General features: G+C 39.6%; 1 pseudogene; it reads left to right on the forward strand.

Annotated features, from left to right (window-relative positions):
- Positions 1-845: 845 nt before the first annotated feature.
- The window catches only part of LOC117694887 (cytokine receptor common subunit gamma-like), a 31,089-nt pseudogene continuing 11,577 nt past the window's right edge, over positions 846-20,357 (forward strand).

Genomic DNA, 20,357 nt, shown 5'->3' on the forward strand with positions numbered 1-20,357 from the left:
AGCTTCCCATGCACTACCCAGCGATTACTTCCCACTCAGTACCGGCAGTGTCCAGAAGATGAAAGTGGAGCTCCATGTAGTATCCAAATGGTCAAAAGGAGGGTGATAGTTTTTGATGAAGTACCTGCAAGCATTCAAAAGAGGGTGATACCTTCCCACGCACTAGTCAAACAGCTGGAAGAGGGAGATAGCGTCCTGGGAAATACTCGGAAATACTCACAGTGGCCAGAAGTAACTGTTAGAGCCAACTGCAGTATTAAAACCATACAGAAGAGAGACCCCCGTGCAATACCCAAACCATCCGAAAGCTCCCTCATGAAGTACCAAAAGCATACAGAAGAGGGTGATACCTTGCTCTGCAGTACCAACAGCAGCCAGAAGGTGATAAAACCAAGTACCCTAATCAGCCAGAAGAGGGCAATAGAACCTGATGCAGTACCCAATGCATCCAGGAAATGACCATAGCTTCTCATAAAGTATTCAGTGTTGCCAGAAGAGGGTGATAGTTTCCTATACAGTACCCGAAGCATCCCGAAGAAGGTGATAGAGCCCCATGCAGTGCACAAAGCATCCAGAAATGAGTGATACAGTACCCACAACATCCAAAAAGAGGCCAATAGCTTCTTGGTGACAGCTTCTGGTGCAGTGCTCACAATGACCAGAATAGAGTAATAGAATCAGAAGGGGGCAATAGAGCCCATGCAGTGCCCAAAGCATCCAGAAATGAGTGATACAGTACCCACAACATCCAAAAAGAGGCCAATAGCTTCTTGGTGACAGCTTCTGGTGCAGTGCTCACAATGACCAGAATAGAGTAATAGAATCAGAAGGGGGCAATAGAGCCCATGCAGTGCCCAAAGCATGTAGAAGGGGTCATTATATCCGCTGATACTGGAGGTACAGAACAAACAGGGTGCAGAGAACTGATTTTGGGTCCTGTGGAATAGTAGTGCTCACTTTCAACTGCATCTCCATTGTTCATCTTTAATTTTTATAATCTTATAATTTTTAAAGGGTTTACTTTTCTTATGAAGTGCTTACTTATCCTAATTTTTTTTAATTGAAAATATTTTTTGATACTGTATATGTATATGCATATGTATATGTTGATTTTAGTTTCCCCTCTCTCAATTCCTCCAGATCCTCACCACCTTCCCATTGATCCACACCCTTTCTTTCTCTTACTTTCAACAAATGAACAGCAAAAAAAGAGAGATGAAATAAAACAAAAAATTGCAATTGATGAAACAGAAGAAAAAAAGGCCATAGGAAAGGCATAAGAAACACATGTAGTTGCAGAGAGACACACAGAGAGGAATCCCATAAAAATACAAAACTAGAAGCCATAATATACATGCAAAGGTAAAGCATGTAAGGTAAAACAAACAAATAAACAAACTACAGAATAAAGCTTTATGAGACTAGGAAGTTCCATTTTTCTAAAAAAATATAATAATAGTAGAAATGCAATTCAATCTAGAAATCTTTGTTGAGAAAATTGAAATTTTGATGAACTATCTAGCTAGGTCTGGGCTCACAATCTTGTCATTTTGGCAAATGTCTATCTCCAAAAATATTTACATTATGATTTATAACAGTAAAATCACAGTTATGAAGTCATAACAAAAATAATTCTATGGCTGGGGTCACCACAACATGAGTAACTATATTAAAGGGTTGCAGTATTAGGAAGGTTGAGAGCCACAGTGTGTGTAGTGCAAGTAATTTTGGAGGCTGAAGCAGTATGATTATTGATTCAAGGCGAGACTGAGTAGCTTTGAGACCCTGTGTTAAACTAAAAAAATAAGACAAAATAAAACAAAACAAAAATGGGCTGAGATTCAACCCCTAATACCAGAAACAAGAGAAACTCTCCCATTAACCATAAGTTCAAAACTGTCAGCCTACCCTATGCTATGCTCCATGGCTGCAAGAGCAATTGATTTGGTGAAAATTTTATATTGGATAAGTATGTATTTTAGCATATATGTTTGATTGAGCAGAATTAGTTTAAAATATATTGAGATATTATCTTCTAAAGATAAAAAGACAAAAATCATCTTAAAATTGACCATTGTTTCAAGGGCTCATTAATTGGTTACCTTGAAAAAACCATCAAAAGCCATGATTCCAACACCCTCATAAAAACACACACACACACATAATTAAAAATAAAATAAATCTTTAAACATCATGATGAAATTTAAGGTCATCATATCAAACATTTTGACAATTTCCCTTTTATTTGCTTAAATGACTGTCTCCACCCTGGTTACAGTGTGCATGTGAAGTTTGAATTGTGTTTGAAAAGATGAGAAGTTCAACAATTATGATATAAGTCCTGGAGACAATAGGGATACAAAAACCATACATAAACATAATAAATCCAGTTCATACCAAACATTTAGTTAACATCAATTTAAAAGGAGAGATATTCAAAGTAATTCCACTAAAATCAGAAGCAAGGCAAGGTTGTTTACACTCTCTCCATACCTACTCAATATAGTACCTGAAGTCTTAGGTAGAGCAAGAAGACAACTGAGGGGGAACATGGGGAAACAAATAGGAAACAGGAAGGGGAGAAGTCATAGTGCTTTTATTTTTAGACAAGATTCTGCCTAATTGACCATCCAGAGGTGAATGAGTGAAGCAAATCACACACACACACACACACACACACACGCACGCACGCACGCACGCACGCACACACACACACACACAAACTAGAGATTTATTCTGCCATAAAGAAGACTGAAATCATTTCATTTTCTAAAAAATAGGTTGAACTACAGACCATTATGCTTAAGGGTGAAGCCCTCCTCCAACAAGTATCATTTTAAGAATTTGGTAGCATAGTGTTTGAAAATGTTTTTGTACTATGTAGTACATCCTACTGTCCAGTTAAAGATACCACTACCTGAAACTATTGCTCATAGACAGAAGCTGTCTCAGTATATAAATAGAAAAGCAGAGTTTGAGAAGCACCAATGAAAGAGATAGTTATTTAATTTTTTTTATTTTTATTTTTATATTTTATTTACATTTCAGATGGCATCCCCTTTCCTCATTTCCCCTCCCTAGAAAACCCCTATCCCACACCCCCTTTTCCTTTTTGCTTTTATACATTTTTTAAAATGTTAATCAAAGGCTTTATAAGTTTGGTAATGCTCAATCAGAAGTGTAACCCAATACCCAACCCGGATATAAAAACTATCTTTGACTGGTAGAGACACATGAACATCTGCCTCCATGTCCCCCCCCCTTCTCTCTCTTTCGCTCTCTTATCACCTAGCTTCTCCTCTCCTTCTTCTCCTCCTCTCCTTACTCCATCTCTTCCTCTCCATACTCCTCCCACCTTAGCTCCTCCTACATATCACCCTTCCTGTTAAAATGAAACTTTTCTCTCAAAATACAATTAGAGCTTAATTATTCCTAATTGTACCAGTGAGGAACAAGATAGTCCTAATACCCAGTCCATCATTTTGATGACTAACCAGAACCTCTGTCACCTCTCCTAACTAAAACACTTAGTTATGAACCTGGCTTTTTTCTTGGCTTTAGAATGAATGTCAGCTGAAAACCATCCACTCAGATCTTTTCTCTCAAAGACAATAGTCAGGATTGGCTATGAGACTATAGGTCTTCAACCCTGTCAGAAATCCAGAATAACTGAGTTAACTGAAGTTATGGGAAGCACTAAACGTAGCTTCTAAAACTTAGCCAATTTATAGAGACCGCTGAACACCTGGAAAGCCCCTATACTACTGAATGTTGGAACATCAAATCTTCAGCCTTCTGGCCCAGAATCATCTGACAGACCTTAGTAATGCAGAATTATTAAGGGCTGATTACTCTGTCTAGGCAGATATAATCAGTCGACTATTCTGCAAGTGTGTCCTTTTCTGGACAGTGATTTGTCTGTAGATGGAAAGAGGCAATTCTTGCCTTGTGGCTGTCTCTGCACAACTGGAGTAACTCCAAGGATGCTCAATTTCTTCTTAGAATCCAAGACAGGAAGCTGTCCGGAGCAGACAGGTCTCTAATGAAAATGAACATTAATATAGAAATGTTTGTAATGTCAATTCTATGGACTTCTGACGTTCTAAAAACCAACTATCCATGTAAGGTAATCTGGACTGTTGTCTGTTAACTCCACTCAGCTATTTCTAAATAAAATATGGAAAACACCCTAACAATAAACTCAAAGCCATGAATTTGCTATAGCCCCATAACTCATAGGCTAACCATCCCAAATCAGTTAAAAAAGTAAAAGAAGGACTGGGTCTAAGCCTTGTATTCCTAAACGTGTTATACAGGCACAATGCCCATGAGAGTATCAATATTCATCTCACTTTTATATCACTAAGAAGCTCATACCAATGAAAAAATTAAATTTGAAATCAAAGTAAATTTTGTATCATTTAAGAAATTATAGGTTCATCTTGATAATAATTATACAGATTTCTACTAATAGGTTATGGCTATGCAATAAATCCTAGCTAATCCTCCCTGTTCCAACAAACCACTACTTTTCCCTAGAAAGACAGACCAACATTAACCACCTTAGTCCCCAAGCCCAGAGAATAGGGGCGCTGACTCTTCTTTAACTTCTTCAAGCTGATTATGGGCGTTGAGATATTAGAAGAGGGGTGGGGGGAAGAGTAAATTGATAAGCCTCTGATGCTGTGTCTTCACTGCATCCAGATGGAATTCCAGGACATCAGAGGTTTGGGCAGGTCTGCTCAGTATGCTTGATGAGTAGATACACCAAGGCTGTGTATTCTGCAATATATAATTCTCAGAACAAGTTTTAGTATCAAAATTTTTTTTCCTAGAGGGCTAACATTTTTTAAAGATGTTGGTTCTAACAACTTTTCATTTTTCCCCCTTTTTAAAATTGGTTGTAGTATTTACATTTCAAATTTTATCCCTTTATCCCATTCACCCCACCACCCAGGTACTCCTTATCCCATCCCCCCTCCTGGTGCTTCTATGAGGGTGTGATTTTCCAGTTTCTATGATGCTGTTTCCATTAACGTAAACTGACTCCTAAATTTCTAAATCCTTCCCTTTGTGTTATTAAATCTCCTATTTTTTCCTTTCTTTTTTCCCTTTTTTCTCCTTTTTCCCTCTTTTTCCATCTTTTTAAAAAATTAGGTATTATATTTACCTTTCAGATTTTATCCCCTTACCCCACTTCCTCCCACCACCCAGAAACCTCCTATTCCATCCCCCCTCCTCATGCTTTTATGAGGCAGTGTCCGCACCTACCCCCCACTACTGCCTCACATCCTCCCCTCCCACTCTGTGTTCGTTTTATATGGGACCAAGAAACTCCTCTCCCACCTATGCCTGACAAGGTCATCCTCTCCTACATATACCGCTGGAGTCATGGGTCCATCCCTATGTGCTCCCAGGCTGGTGGTTTAGACCCTGGGGGGGCTCTGGTTGTTTGGTATTGTTGCTTTCCTCCTGGGGTCACAAACTCTTTCTGCTCTTTCAGTATTCTCTCTAAGTTCTCCTTTGGGAAACCCTTGATCATATCAGTGGTTAGCTGTGAGCATCGTCCTCTGAATGTGTTAGTCTTTGGCAGACCTCTAAGTAGACAGCTATATCATGTTCTTGACAGCATGCACTTCCAGCCATCTACATCAGTGTCTAGCTTAGGTGACTGTACATAGGATGAATACCCAGGTGGAATGGCCTCCTGATGGCCCCTCCTTCAGTTTCTGTCCCATGTTTTCTTTCTATATTTGCTCCCTTGAGTATTTTTGTTATGCATTCTAAGTAGAACTGAGGCATCCACTCTTGGTCTTCCTTCTTCATGAGCTTCATGTGGTCTGTGGGTTGAGTCTTCGCTATTCCAAGCTTTTGGGCTAACATCCGCTTAACAGTGAGTAAATACCATGTGTGTTCCTTTGAGATTGGGTTAACTCACTCAGGATGATAAGTTCTAGATCCATCCATTTACCTAAAAATTTCTCAAATTCATTATTTTTAATAGCTGAGTAATACTCCATTGTGTAAATGTACCACATTTTTTGTATCCATTCCTCTGTTGAAGGACATCTGGGTTCTTTCCAGCTTCTGGCTATTATAAATAAGGCTGCTATGAACATACTGCAGCATTTGTCCTTATTATATGTTGGAGCATTTTCTGGGTATATGCCCAGGAGTGGTATAGCTGTGTCCTCAGGTAGTGCTATGTCCAATTTTCTGAGGAACTGCCAGACTGACTTCCAGAGTGGTTGTACCAGCTTGCAACTCCACCAACAATGGAGTAGTGTTCCTCTTTCTCCACATCCTCGCCAGCATCTACTATCACCTGAGTTTTTGATCTTAGCCATTCTGACTGGTGTAAGGTGGAATCTCAGGGTTCTTTTGATTTGCATTTCCCTGATGACTAAGGATGTTGAGCATTTCTTAAGGTGCTTCTAGGCCATTCGAGTTTCCTCTGTTGAGGATTCTTTGTTTAGCTCTGTAGCCCATTTTTAATTTTTTTTAAAAATATTTTTGAGTTTGTTTTGAGACCAAGTTTTTCTATCTAGCCCTGGATGTCTTGGAATTTGCTATTTAGACCAGGCAGGCCTTGAATTCACAGAGATTCACGTACCTCTGCTTTCTGAGTGCTGAGATTAAAGATATTAAATTGAATTTTGTTTTAGTTATCAGCAATCAGAGAAGGTCATAGGAGAAATGAACTATCTTAAATTTCATCTAAAGCCAATCTGTTACTGATAGTTCTGAAATCCTGGAAAATGTCTAACTGGGGTGCCTATTTTAACATATTAAAGTGGACCTGGACACCATGTTTTATCATCCATCGGTTCCCACCTGTTGTAGTTATGGCTGTCATATTCTGCCATTTACCCTGAACTTTCTAGCCCAGGGGCTGGGCTGTCCTTCCCCCAGCTGTCCTTCCCTTACATAATCTAGTTTTTTAGTTACTGAGTCTTTCTGCCTACCCTTTACTCTCCTGTGGTCTTGGTCTCTCCCTTCTTTCTGCCCTCCTCTCCCCACATGACCCTGTTGATTCTGGACTCTCCCAGATGTCCATTTCTCTGGTTATACTCTCCTTCATATCTACAATAAATCTCCTCTACCAGAGCTAGGAGCAGTCACATCTTACTTTTTCTTTCTTCCCTTTTTTATTCACTTATAAAGAAAATATGGAAATAAAATGTCAGTCATGCAAGAACCCTGTTGAATCCATTTCCTTGTGTGATCTTATTGCTCTGAGTACTTGTGGGAAGTTAAAATGTGTCATTTTAGGTGCCTGAGATTTGTGTGTGTTGGTGCCTTCCTTCTCATCATCTGTACATAGCCTTCATTTCATTTGCTTGGAGAGGTTGGTTTGGATATGTACTTGGTTAATATCTGTCTACAACACTCATTCATTTCCCCTAGGTGCCATTAGGGCTGAGTGGTCAGAGTTAAATCAGAACAAGCAAACAACAATATGCGAGCTATTTACAATGTGTTTGTGCAGATTCTTTTCTATAATATGAAGTATACATGTGAACTTTAATAACAGAACTTTGATTTTTAAAATGTGAAAGTAAAATTGCCCCTATATATCTCCTATAATTAATTCTCTACTACTTGTAATTCTTACATACAGTGATGTAATATTATTTTTAAAGAATCTGTCTGAGGCCCCATGGGCAGAGCTCCCAGGGTCTAAACCACCAGCCTGGGAGCACATAAGGATGGACCCATGGCTCCAGCTGTATATGTAGGGGAGGACGGCCTTGTTGGGCATAGGTGGGAGAGGAGGTCCTTGGTCCCATGAAGGCTGGACTCCCAGTGTGGGGGAATTCGAGGGCAGGGAGGTGGGAGTAGGTGGATGGGTGAGTAACACCCTCATAGAAGCAGGAGGTGTGGCATGGGATAAGGAGTTTCTGGGGGGGGGTATAGGGAAAGGGGATAACATCTGAAATGTAAATAAATAAAATATCCAATAAAACAAACAAAAATTTACCAAGAAGTTTGAAAACAAAAAGAATCTCTCATTCTAAGAGACTGGAACTTTTGCTGGGCCTCACAAAGTTAATAATACAACTCAAGACCACTTAAAATCCAAGTCTTTCTGAAATCACCACTGGAGCTAAGGGAACAGCAAAAAGCAATTTTTAAGTCAGTAACAATAGCATGGTAGCTTTGAGTTTAATTAGAAACTGACATCTATCTTTATTTATCGCTGTAGGAAGTCTGTTAGGGAAAAGTAAGGCTCAGGGTTTTACCTTTGAAACATTTAGAGACCTAGCCAGAATTTATATCTTCATAAGTCAATGAAAAAAGATATTCCCAAACTCTTCATTATATTTTATGGGTCATTATAGAACACTAACAGAGTCCATAAAGGTTTTGTAGATTTTTTTTTCTGTTAGTGGAAAAAGACTCTGGCTGTGTTTGAAGATCAGGGACTCCTCTCTCTCTCTCTCTCTCTCTCTCTCTCTCTCTCTCTCTCTCTCTCTCTCTCTCTCTCTCTCTCCTTTGCCTGTTTCTGTCTTTCCTTTATCTGTCTCTATCTCTCTTTCCTTTAAGACCTTGTGGCAATCTGAGAGCCTGTTGCATGACTCCATTATCTTTTTAAAATTGACCAATAGAGGGCCTGCAGGCAACTGAGCCCCAGTTTTGAGGATTTCTTATTAAAGAGACTAAGATAATTAAGATTTCCTTTAAAGTTCTCATACTTGTATCACCAGCAACACTGGGTCCATACTTTCTGTGCAAAGTTATTTCAAAGCCATATTATTTAAAGGCAAAATTAGGTGTTTTAGCTATGGATTGAATAAGCAGTCAGCCTCAGAAAAGGAGGTGGCAGAGGCCTGCTTGTTGCTGTAGCAGTGAGTGACAGGCTGAATTGTCTGATGAAGATAGGGTCTGCTATAAAGAGGTCCCAAAGGAATTTTGTATGCATGGTGTGCTCAAAGATGAATGGTTTACAAGCTTGTTTGAATTATGTTTTTGTTCTAACTTCTTTAAGTAAAGTTCTTTTTTTAAATTAAATTTTATTTTTTTACTTATTCACTTTACATCCTACTTACTACCACCTCCCTATCACCCCCCTACTAAAATTCTTCCTCCATTACTGCTCCCTCCCCTTCTCCTCTGAGCTGGTGAGGGCCCCCTGGGTATCTCCCCACTCTGGCACATCAAGTCTCTATGAGGCTAGGTGCATCCTCTCCCACTGAGGCCAGACAAGGCAGCCCAGCTAGTAGAACATATCCTACACATAGGCAACAGCTTTTAGAATAGCCCAAGCTCCAGTTGTTCAGGACCCACATGAAGATCAAGCTACATGTCTTCTACATATGTATGAGGAGGCCTAGGTCTAGCCCATGTATGCCCTTTGGTTTGTAGTTCAGACTCTGAGAGTCTCCAGGGTCCAAGTTAGTTGATTCTGTTCGTCTTCCTGTGGACTTCCTATACCCTTAGGAGCTACAATCCTTTCTCCTACTTCTTCCTTAAGAGTTCCCAAGCTCCATCCACTGTTTGGCTATGTGTGTCTACATCTGTCTGAGTCAGCTGTTGGGTGGAGCCTCTCAGAGGACAACTTGCTCCTGTCTGCAAGCATACTAACAGAGTATCATTAATAGTGTTAGGGATTGATGCTTGCCTACAGGATGAGTCTCAAGTTGGGCCACTTATTGGTTGGCCATTCCCTCAGTCTCTGTTTGATCCCGTGACCCTGAATTTCTCATAGACAGGACAAATTTTGAGTTGAAAATTTTGTAGGTAGGTTGTTGTCTCTATTGCTCCACTGGAGTTCCTGTTTGGTTACAGGAGGTGGCCTCTTCAGGTTCCATATTTCCAATGTAGTGAGTCACAGCTATGGTCACTCCATTGGTTCTTGGGTGCTTTGCTTTCCTTATCCTAGGTCTCTCTTTCATCCTGGAGATGCCCTTCATGTCCTCATCTCTGTCAGTTGCAGATTTACTTTCATTCTTATGGCCATCTCTCCTGTCCTTCCCCACACCTGATCCTGAACCCCCCATGCCCTTCTAGTTCCCTCCCTCCATCTGCCTTTTATTATATGCTAGATTTATTTTGAGCTGGAGGGAGGTTCTCTATTCTGATTTCCAGAGTGGTTATACAAATTTGCTTTCCCACAAAGAATGAATGATGGATAATTTTTCTTCACAATCTAGCCAAGATTTGTTGTCAGGGTTTGCTGTTTATTTAATTGAATTTTTTTAGTTTTTTTTTTTGTTGTTGTTTATATCCATTCTAAGTGTGGTAAAATAAATTTTCAAAGTTGTTTTAATGCTGTTCCATTATTGGGGGGCACTTTGGGTACCTCACCTGTGCACCCCACCCCCAGCCCTCCCATCACACTAGGGATGATGAACATTTTTTTAGTTTTCCAGTAGATGCATTCTTTACTTTTTAACTCTTCAGTGATTGCTTTTGAATTTGACACCATGTAGCACAATGCCACTCATCTCTCTATCTCATCGTATTTGTCCTCTAAACTTTCAACTTCTCTTTTGAAAGAATATAAAATAAACAAAAGAAAACAAAACAGAAAAACAAAAATCTCGTCATGGATGCTATAGTGTGTCACACAGTATACATTTTTGTTCATACATCTTTGCTTGCAAATGTTCATTGCAATGAGTCATTGGTCTGGTTAGAAATCTCTGGCTTCTGCTCTACTATCAATACTGCATTTTCACTGAGACCTCTCTTGGATATACTGTTGTTGCCCTTTGTCATGGAGATTCTGCAACTTTGTATGTTAGGGACTGGCCCCATTCACATGTTCCTGTAGTTCATGGTTGGTGTAGATGTTGGAGTGAACTAACACAAATTTCTGGATCTTGGTCCCAGTAGCTGAGTTGGTCAGCTTTGTAGTTCTCTTGTACCCACACTACCAGGGTGATCTCTACAACACTTCACTGGCTATCTCACTCAGTGCCACACGCAGCAAGGGGCAAGGCCAGCTATCCTGCTTTCCTGCCCTTGGGGGCCTTCCCCACTAGGGCCAGCTCCATTGTGCTTCCCAGGTGATGTGCAGGGTCCCCTATGCTGAGTGCTACAGCTAGTGAGGGGTGGGACCAACTCTCAGGCTCTCATAACACTGGCAACATCTCTCCTGAACTCAGCTGTTGACATGGGATAAGGTGTGGGAATCTCACCCTTGCTCATGATATTACATGGCAGATGAGTGGCAGGGCCAGCCTTCCCTTAGTCACACTCTCTATGCCAGCTCACCAGTGCACCTGATAACAGGGTCTGCTTTAGTATACTGTTCAGGCAAGGTTTAGGACTCACTTTCCTGAGTGTCACAGCTAGAGAGGGGCAGGGACAGGTCTAGAGCTCTCATGACCTTGGGGCCAGCTCCTCTGCCCACTACAGGTACAAAGGGGCACTGTGGGGGTAGGCAGAGCATCTCTCCCTCACCCATAGGACCATAGGGCAGAAGAGTGGCAGGGTCAGCTTTCCTGTGCTCATGTGCTTGGGGTACTTCACCTGTGCAATGCCCCTCTCCAAGAGCCAATACTATGGTGTTATCCAGGCATGGTGTAGGGCCAACTCTCTCAAATGCTCCAGTCATTGAGGGGTAGAGCCAGCGTGTACAGCGCTTGGATATCAACTTCATCCTAGGTGGCAGCCTAGTATAGGGACAATTTTGTGGCCTTTTCTGGTAATATGAGCCATAGACATTGACACAGACTTTCCCTTTTGCTGTATAGCCATGGACCTAGACATGACCCTCAGCAGTAACACATGCCAGGACTTCACCACGGCCTCAGGTGTCAGGGCAGACTCCTTATATCACATCAGGCTATCCCTTTCCACCCTCGCCTCCCCAGTTATGCATCTCTTCATAGTGTCCAAACCTTTCTGCTTTTCTTTCTCTTCCATTGCCCTATTTCATACATGCACATTGTAGTGGCTCTTGCAGTGGGTGAGCTGTGGGGCAGATGGACCACTGGCTTTCTTGAGCCTGCCTGTGCTTTGTTGAGGCAGGCAGGTCTCTGGGTTGTTGAAATTTTTAAAAGGCATCTCTGTATTTGTTTCCTCCTCTATTGAGAACTGTGCCAAATAGTTTTATGTCAACTTGATACAAGCTAAAGTTGTTTTAGAGAATGGAATGATAAGAAAATGATAATTACACCCCATAATATTGGGCTGTAAGCAAGCCTGTAGAGCATATTTTTTAACTGGAGATTGATGTGGGAGGGCCCAGTCCACTGTGGGTGGTGCCACCCCTGGGTTGATGGTCCTGAATTATATAAGAAAACAGGCTGAGCAAACCAAATTGAGTAAGCCAGTAGCAGCACCTGTCAATGGCCTTTGCATTGGCTCCTGCATTTAGGTTCCTGCCATGTTTGAGTTCTTGTCCTGACTTCCTTCAATGATGAACAGTGCTATGGAATTGTAAGCTGAATAAATTCTATCTTCCCCACCTGGTCATGGTGTTTTATCACAGCAACAGAAACCCTGAGTAAGACACAAACTGTCTGTTTGTAATTGGTCATTTCTTTCATAGACTCTTTGTTTTTTGAGTTCTGTGCTTATTCTGGATATCAGTCCTTCATCAAATGGAGCGATGCCCCAGCGTCCCTCCTATTCTATGAATTTACTCTTTACTCCAGTGATTGTTTCCATAGCACTACGAAAGCTTTTCAGTTTTATGAGAGCCTATTTGTCAAATTTGGGCCATAATTCCTTGACAAATGGAGTCCTGTTCAGAAAGTCTATTCCTATATTTGTACTTTGTAAGGTACTGCATTCTTCTAGTGGTTTCATAATATTTTAATAGTTAAATATATTTTATTCAAAAGGAGGAAGGGAGATGGGATGGGGGTTTATGTGGGGGAAAATGGGGAAAGGGGATGACATCTGAAATGTAAAAAATTAAATGTAAAAAATTTAAAAAAATGAATGAGAAAAACAAAACAACAAAAAACAATTATATTCTATTCATGATGATAATATATAACATAATTATAATTATAGTTAAATAAAATAGCTTTAATAATTAAATATATAAATATTTAATAAGTAAAATACATTTTAAGACGATTATATCATTTTTCCTTCCCCCTTTTCCCTTTGAACCAGTGGTTCTCAACCTTCTTCATGTTGTGACACTTTAATAGTATTCCTCATCTTGGTAATCCCCATAGGTAAAATTCTTTTTGTTGGTACTTCAAAAGTGTAACTTTGCTGCCGTTATGAATTGTAATGTAATGCAAATATTTTTGGAGATAAATGGCTACCAAAGGGGTCTTGACCCATAGGTTGAGAATTGCTGCTTTAAATCATCCCATATACCCTTATTGCCTCTTTCAAACATTATATGTATATATATATATATATATATATATATATGCATATATATATGTACATGCATATATATATTCATAAATATATAAACATAACATGCTGGGGCTATATAATATTACTTTTAGGCCTGTTTTCAGGGCTCACCATTTTGCACTGTATAATCAACTCTTAAAGGCTCTTTTTACTTACTATTCTCTGCATTCTTATTTGTCTATATTTCTTTGTATAAAGTAGAAGCCACTTTGGTTTTTACAAGTCCAGTTTGGCATGTTTACTGGTGTTGTTCTTGTTAAGCTCATGTTTGAGAAATCATGTTGGTGAGATTTGTGGATGTAACGTCTAAAATTAAGAGGGCATACAACCTCAAGACAACAACATAGATCCTCTGGCTTTTAAAATAGTTCTGCTTCTCTTCTACAATGTTCTCTGAGCCCTATGTATGGGATTAGTTGAAGATATATCCATTGGGACTAGGATCCACTTCCAGCACAAGACTGAGGTGTAGAAACAGTGGCCAACTTGTTTTTTTCCTGATATAAATGGAATTTCTTCCAATTTTCTACAATAGGATAATGTTGGCCATTTGTTTGTAATATATACCCTTTATTATGTTGAAGTATGGTCCTTCAAGCTCTACTCTTGCCAGGAATTTATCTTGAAAGACTGTTGTATTTTGTTAAAGGCCTTTTCTGCCTTTCTTGAGTTAATCAAGTGATCCATGTCCTTAATTCCATCATGTGATTTATGAAATTTACTTAATTATATATGTTAAACCAAGCATTCACCTCTAGAATAAAGCCACCTTGATCCTAACTTTTCTGAATTTTTTTCATTTTTAATATATAGATCTATAAATTACCCTATGTAGCTCTACTTTGCTGTAGAAAATGACTTAGAGGTCCCTTTTGTTGATTGTTGATCTTGGAGCAACTGGCATTCTGCTTAAGAAAATTTCCTCAGTGTCCATGTGTTCAAGGCTCTTCCCTACTTTATCTACTATTAGTTTCAGTGTATCTGGTTTTATATGGAGGTCTTTTATCCACTTGGACTTGAGCTTTGTACAGGGAGATAAGAATGGATTGATTTGCATTCTTCAGCATGTTGACCTCCAGTTGAACCAGCACAATTTGTTGAAAATTCTGTCTTTTTCCCACTGGATGGTTGTCGCTTCTTTGTCAAAGATCAAGCGACCCAAAATGTGTGGATTCATTTTTGGGTCTTCAATTCTATGCTATCAATCTACCTGCCTGTCTCTGTACCAATACCCTGCAGGTTTTTTTTTAATCACTACTGCTCTGTAGTACAGCTTGAGGTCAGGGATGGTGATTCCTCCAGAAGTTCTTTTATTGTTGAGAATAGTTTTTGCTATCCTGGGTTTTTGTTTATTCTTAATGAATTTGAAAATTGCTTTTTCTAACTCTATGAAGAATTGAGTTTGAGTTTTGATGGGGATTGCATTGAATCTGTAGATTACTCACTGCAAGATGACTATTTTTACTGTATTAATCCTGCCAATTCACGATCATGAGAGATCTTTCCATCTTGTGTGAAATTCTTCGATTTCTTTCTTCAGAGACTTCAAGTTCTTGTCATACAGATCTTTCACTTGCTTGGTTAGAGTCACACCAAGGCATCTTATATTGTTTGTGACTATTGTGTAAGGTGTCATTTCCTGCAAAGTTTCTGTAAGGCAAAGGACACTGTTAATAGGACAAAAAGGCAACCAACAGATTGGGAAAAGATATTTTCCAATCCTAGATCCAACAGAGGGAGAATATCCAATATATACAAAGAACTCAAGAAGTTAGACTCCAGAGAACTAAATAACTCTATTAAAATGGGGTACAGAGTTAAACAAAGAATTCTCAACTGAGGAATCTCCAATGGCCAAGAAGCACCTAAAGAAATGTTTGACATCCTTAGTCATCAAGGAAATGCAAATCAAAACAACACTGAGATACCACCTCACACCAGCCAGAATAGATAAGATAAAAAACTCAGGAGACAGCAGATTCTGGTGAGGATGTGGAGAAAGAGGAACACTCCTCCATTGTTGGTGGGATTACAACCACTTTGGAAATCAGTCTGGCAGTTCCTCAGAAAATTGCACATAGTATTGCCTGAGTACTTAGCTCTACCACTCCTGGGCATATACCCAGAAGATGCGCCAACATATAACAAGGACACTTGCCCCACTATGTTCATAGAATCCTTATTTGTAATAGCCAGAAGCTGGAAAGAATGCAGATGTCTTTCAACAGAGGAATGAATACAGAAAATGTGGTACCGGTTGAGGGATATGGCCACCCAATCATCTCCAAATTTTTAACCCAGAATTGCTCCTGTCTAAAGGAAATATGGGGACAAAGTGTGGAGCAAAGACTAACAGCAAACGGCCATCCAGAGACTGCCCTACCTGGGGATCCATCCTATATACAGACACCAAACCCAGACACTATTGTGGATGCCAAGAAGTGCTTGCTGACATGAGCCTGATATAACTGTCTCCTGAGAGGCTCTTACAGAGCCTGACAAATACAAAGGCAGCCAACCATTGGACTGAGCATGAGGTCCACATTGGAGGAGTTAGAGAAAACACTGAAGGAGCTGAAGGGGTTTTGCAACCCATTGGAAAAAGAACAATATCAACCAACTAGCCCCCCACAGCTACCAGAGACTAAACGAACAACCAAATAGTACACATGGAAGGACTCATGGCTCCAGCTACATATGTAGTAGAGGATGGCCTTGTCGAGCATCAATGGGAGGAGAGGCCTTTGGTCCTGTGAAGGCTCTATGCCCCAGTGTATGGGAATACCAAGGCAGTGAGGTGGGAGTGGGTTTTAGGTGGGTGGGTGGGGAGCATTCTTATCATAGCAGGGGAAGTGGAGATGTGATGGGGGTTCCTGGAGGGGAAACTGGGAAAGGGGAAAACATTTGAAATGTAAGTAAATAAAATATCCACTAAAACCAAAATGACTTCAAAGTTTCTGATTTTCCGATTTTTCTTTATTTTTCCCCCCAAAGCAAATTTTGTTGTAAATCATGAGCTTTCTGAAGTTAAATGCTTATCAAATCTTTCTGCGTATAACACCCGTCAATATCATGCTCCATTACATTTCCAATACTGCAATGTATTTTTATTATTCTCAACTTCATATATAGTATTAGGGACCACTATATTATAAAAGAGATATAAGTTTTTTTGTTTAATATTTAAGGTTTAAACGGACAGATAATAATGATCTTGATTCTGAAAACTAAATACTCTGTAGTTTTCAGATGAATGACAAATTCAGAATCCCTAACCTCAACAGTTTCCTTTGGTTTTGGTTTCCATTATAGTCTTAGGCATTTATCCTCAATTCAGGGGTTGAGGTCAAATCGGAACAGCTTTTGAAGTTATTTTCTTCTCCCTTCTTCTTTCCTCTTTTCTATGGCATTAATGCTCCATGGAAATTCCCTTTATCTTTCTTGGGGTATAAGCATATGTACAAACTCAATAATTTCATTTTCTGAAACTTTATGAAACAATAAACTAATCTATTTATTAACAGATTATTTTGTTTCTCTTTGTAATCACAAACCAGTGAAATTAGTTCATCAAAATTTCACAACTTTTGCATATGTAATTGAAAAAAAGCCCTGAATTTTGGTAGCAAGGATTATTGTACAGGATGGCACAAGTAGAGGAAGGGAAAAAATGAAGTGATTATATTGCAATCTCAAAAATAAAAGAAATATAAAATCAAAACTTTCAATTAAAAATGCATAATATGACTCCAAATCTGTTTATTTTGAGGAGTATGAAATTCCAACAATTTCTATATTTCTTTCATATATATTTTATTTTAATCTTAGAAAATCCAGAGAATCATAAGGGCATATTAACAAATAATTTTCTCAATACATACAACCTGCCAAAGTTAAATAAATGTCAGAAAGGCAACATGAAAAGAGCTGTACCTCCTAGTGATACAGAGGCAGTTAAAATAATATAGAAGCGGAAGAAATAAAACTTGAACTAGATTCTGGGGGATCCATAGAACCCATAGCCAGCACTAGCAAGCCCCTTCCGCTGCTCGCCCCTCCTCCAGTCTGAGGCCTGCAGGTGAGTGCACCCCGGATTCCGCCAGACACATTCTGGGGGATCCATAGAACCCATAGCCAGCGCTAGCACGCCCTTTCTGCCACTTGCCCCTCCTCCGGTCTGAGGCCTGCGGGTGAGTGCACCCTGGATTCCGCCAGACACATTCTGGGGGATCCACAGATCCCACAACCAGCTTTAGGTAGGAAAACCCACATACTACCCTGAGCTCATAGCTGGGTGCCCTGAGTGCTCAGAATCCAGCAGATAGCACCCCCCTTCTGCCCATCTCCCGGGTCTGAGGCCCAGACCAGACCTCTACCAGGTCTGCAGTTGTGTGGACCCCGAATCCCACCTGAGACATACTGGAAGATCCACACAACCCAGAGCCACAGAGGAACAACTGAACTCAGAGTGTCAGACAACATATCCTGAGATATCCAAGAGGAGACACTGCACCCAGAACAGCAGACATCTAGCTGGACTGCTACCTTGGAGGCACCATATCCTGAGGCATCCTAGAGATACCACTGTAATCAGGGCAGCTGGAAAAAATCACAGAGACATCTGGACTCCTAGAAGACCAAACACAAGCGAGACAACTGGAAAGACAGGCTTCAATCAGAGACAGAAGTACAGGTAGCACTAGAATTAACCAGATGGCAAAAGGCAGGCGCAAGAACGTAAGCAACAGAAACCAAAGTTACATGGCATCATTAGAACCCAGTTCCCCCATGATAGCAAGCCCTGAACACCCCATCACACCAGAAAAGCAGGATTCAGAATTAAAATCACTTCTCATGATGATGATAGAGGACTTTAAGAAAGACATAAATAACACTCTCAAAGAACAGATAGAAACCCTTAGAGTGGAAACACAAAAATCCCTTAAGGCATTGCAAGAAAATGCAACCAAACGGGAGAAGGAATTAAACAAAACCATGCAGGATCTAAAAATGGAAATAGAAACAATAAAGAAATCACAAAGGGAGAACACCCTGGAGATAGGAAACTTAAAAAAACGATCAGGAGTCATAGACACAAGTATTACCAACAGAATACAAGAGATAGAAGAGAGAATCTCATGTGCAGAAGATACCATGGAAAACATTGACACAACTGTCAAAGAAAATGCAAAATACAAAAAGCTACTAACCCAAAATATACAAGAAATCCAAGACACAATGAGAAGGCCAAACCTAAGGATAATAGGAATAGATGAGGGGGAAGACTCCCAACTTAAAGGACCAGTAAATATCCTCAACAAAATTATAGAGGAAAACTTCCCTAATCTAAAGAAAGAGCTGTCCATAAATATACAAGAAGCCTACAGAACTCCAAATAGTTTAGACCAGAAAAGAAATACTTCCCGCCACATAATAGTCAAAACATCAAATGTACAAAACAAAGAAAAAATACTAAAAGTAGTAAGGGAAAAAGGCAAAGTAACATATAAAGGCAGACCTATAAGAATTACACCAGACTTCTCACCAGAGACCATAAAAGCCAGAAGATCCTGGACCGATATCATACAGACCCTAAAAGAACATAAATGTCAGCCCAGACTACTATACCCAGCAAAACTGTCAATCATTATTGATGGAGAAACCAAAATATTCCATGACAAATCCAAATTTACACAGTATCTCAACACAAACCCAGCACTTCAAAGGATAATTGGTGGAAAACTCCATCACAAGGAGGGAAAACTACAACCTAGAAAAAGCAGGAAAGTAATCTTCCAAAAACCGTAAAAGAAGGTAGCTATACAAACATATCTCCACTGCCAATAACAAAAATAACAGGAAACAACACTCATTTTTCCTTAATATCTCTTAATATCAATGGAGTCAATTCTCCAGTAAAAAGACATAGACTATCAGACTGGATACGTAAACAGGACCCAACATTTTGCTGCATTCAGGAAACGCACCTCTGTGGAAAGGACAGACACTACCTCAGAATAAAAGGTTGGAAAACAATCTTCCAAGCAAATGGTCCCAAGAAACAAGCTGGAGTAGCAATTCTAATATCAAATAAAATCAGTTTTCAACCAGAAGTAATCAAAAAAGATAAAGAAGGACACTTCATATTCATGAAAGGAAAAATGTACCAAGAGAAACTTGCAATTCTCAACATCTATGCCCCAAATGTAAGGGCACCCACATACATAAAAGACACTTTACTAAAACTTAAAGCCTACATTGCACCCTACACAATAATAGTGGGAGATTTCAACACCCCACTCTCAGCTATGGACAGATCATGGAAAGAGAAACTAAATCGAGACACAATGAAACTAACAGAAGTTATGAACCAATTGGACTTAACTGACATCTATAGAACATTTCATCCTAAAACAAAAGAATATACCTTCTTCTCAGCACCTCATGGTACCTTCTCGAAAATAGACCATATAATTGGTCACAAAACAGGCCTCAACAGATACAAAAAGATTGAAATAATCCCCAGTACCTTATCAGACCACCATGGATTAAGACTTATCTTTGACATGGACAAAAACAACAGAAAACCGACATACACTTGGCAACTGAACAATGCTCTACTCAATGATAACTTGGTCAAGGAAGAAATTAAGAAAGAAATTAAAGACTTTTTAGATTTGAATGAAAATGAGGACACATCATATCCAAACATGTGGGACTCATTGAAAGCAGTACTAAGAGGAAAAATCATAGCTCTAAGTGCTCACAAAAGGAAAGTGGAAAGAGCATACATCAACAACTTGACAGCAAACCTGAAAGCATTAGAACAGAAAGAAGCTAGTATACCCAAGAGGAGTAGACGGCAGGAAATAATCAAACTCAGGGCTGAAATCAACCAAGTTGAAACAAAAAGAACTATACAAAATATCAACAAAACCAGGAGCTGGTTATTTGAGAAAATCAACAAGATAGACAAACCCTTAGCCAGACTAACCAAAGGGCACAGAGACAGTATTCAAATT

This window comes from Arvicanthis niloticus, chromosome X, assembly GCF_011762505.2.
Source record: "Arvicanthis niloticus isolate mArvNil1 chromosome X, mArvNil1.pat.X, whole genome shotgun sequence".
Lineage (NCBI taxonomy): Eukaryota > Metazoa > Chordata > Mammalia > Rodentia > Muridae > Arvicanthis > Arvicanthis niloticus.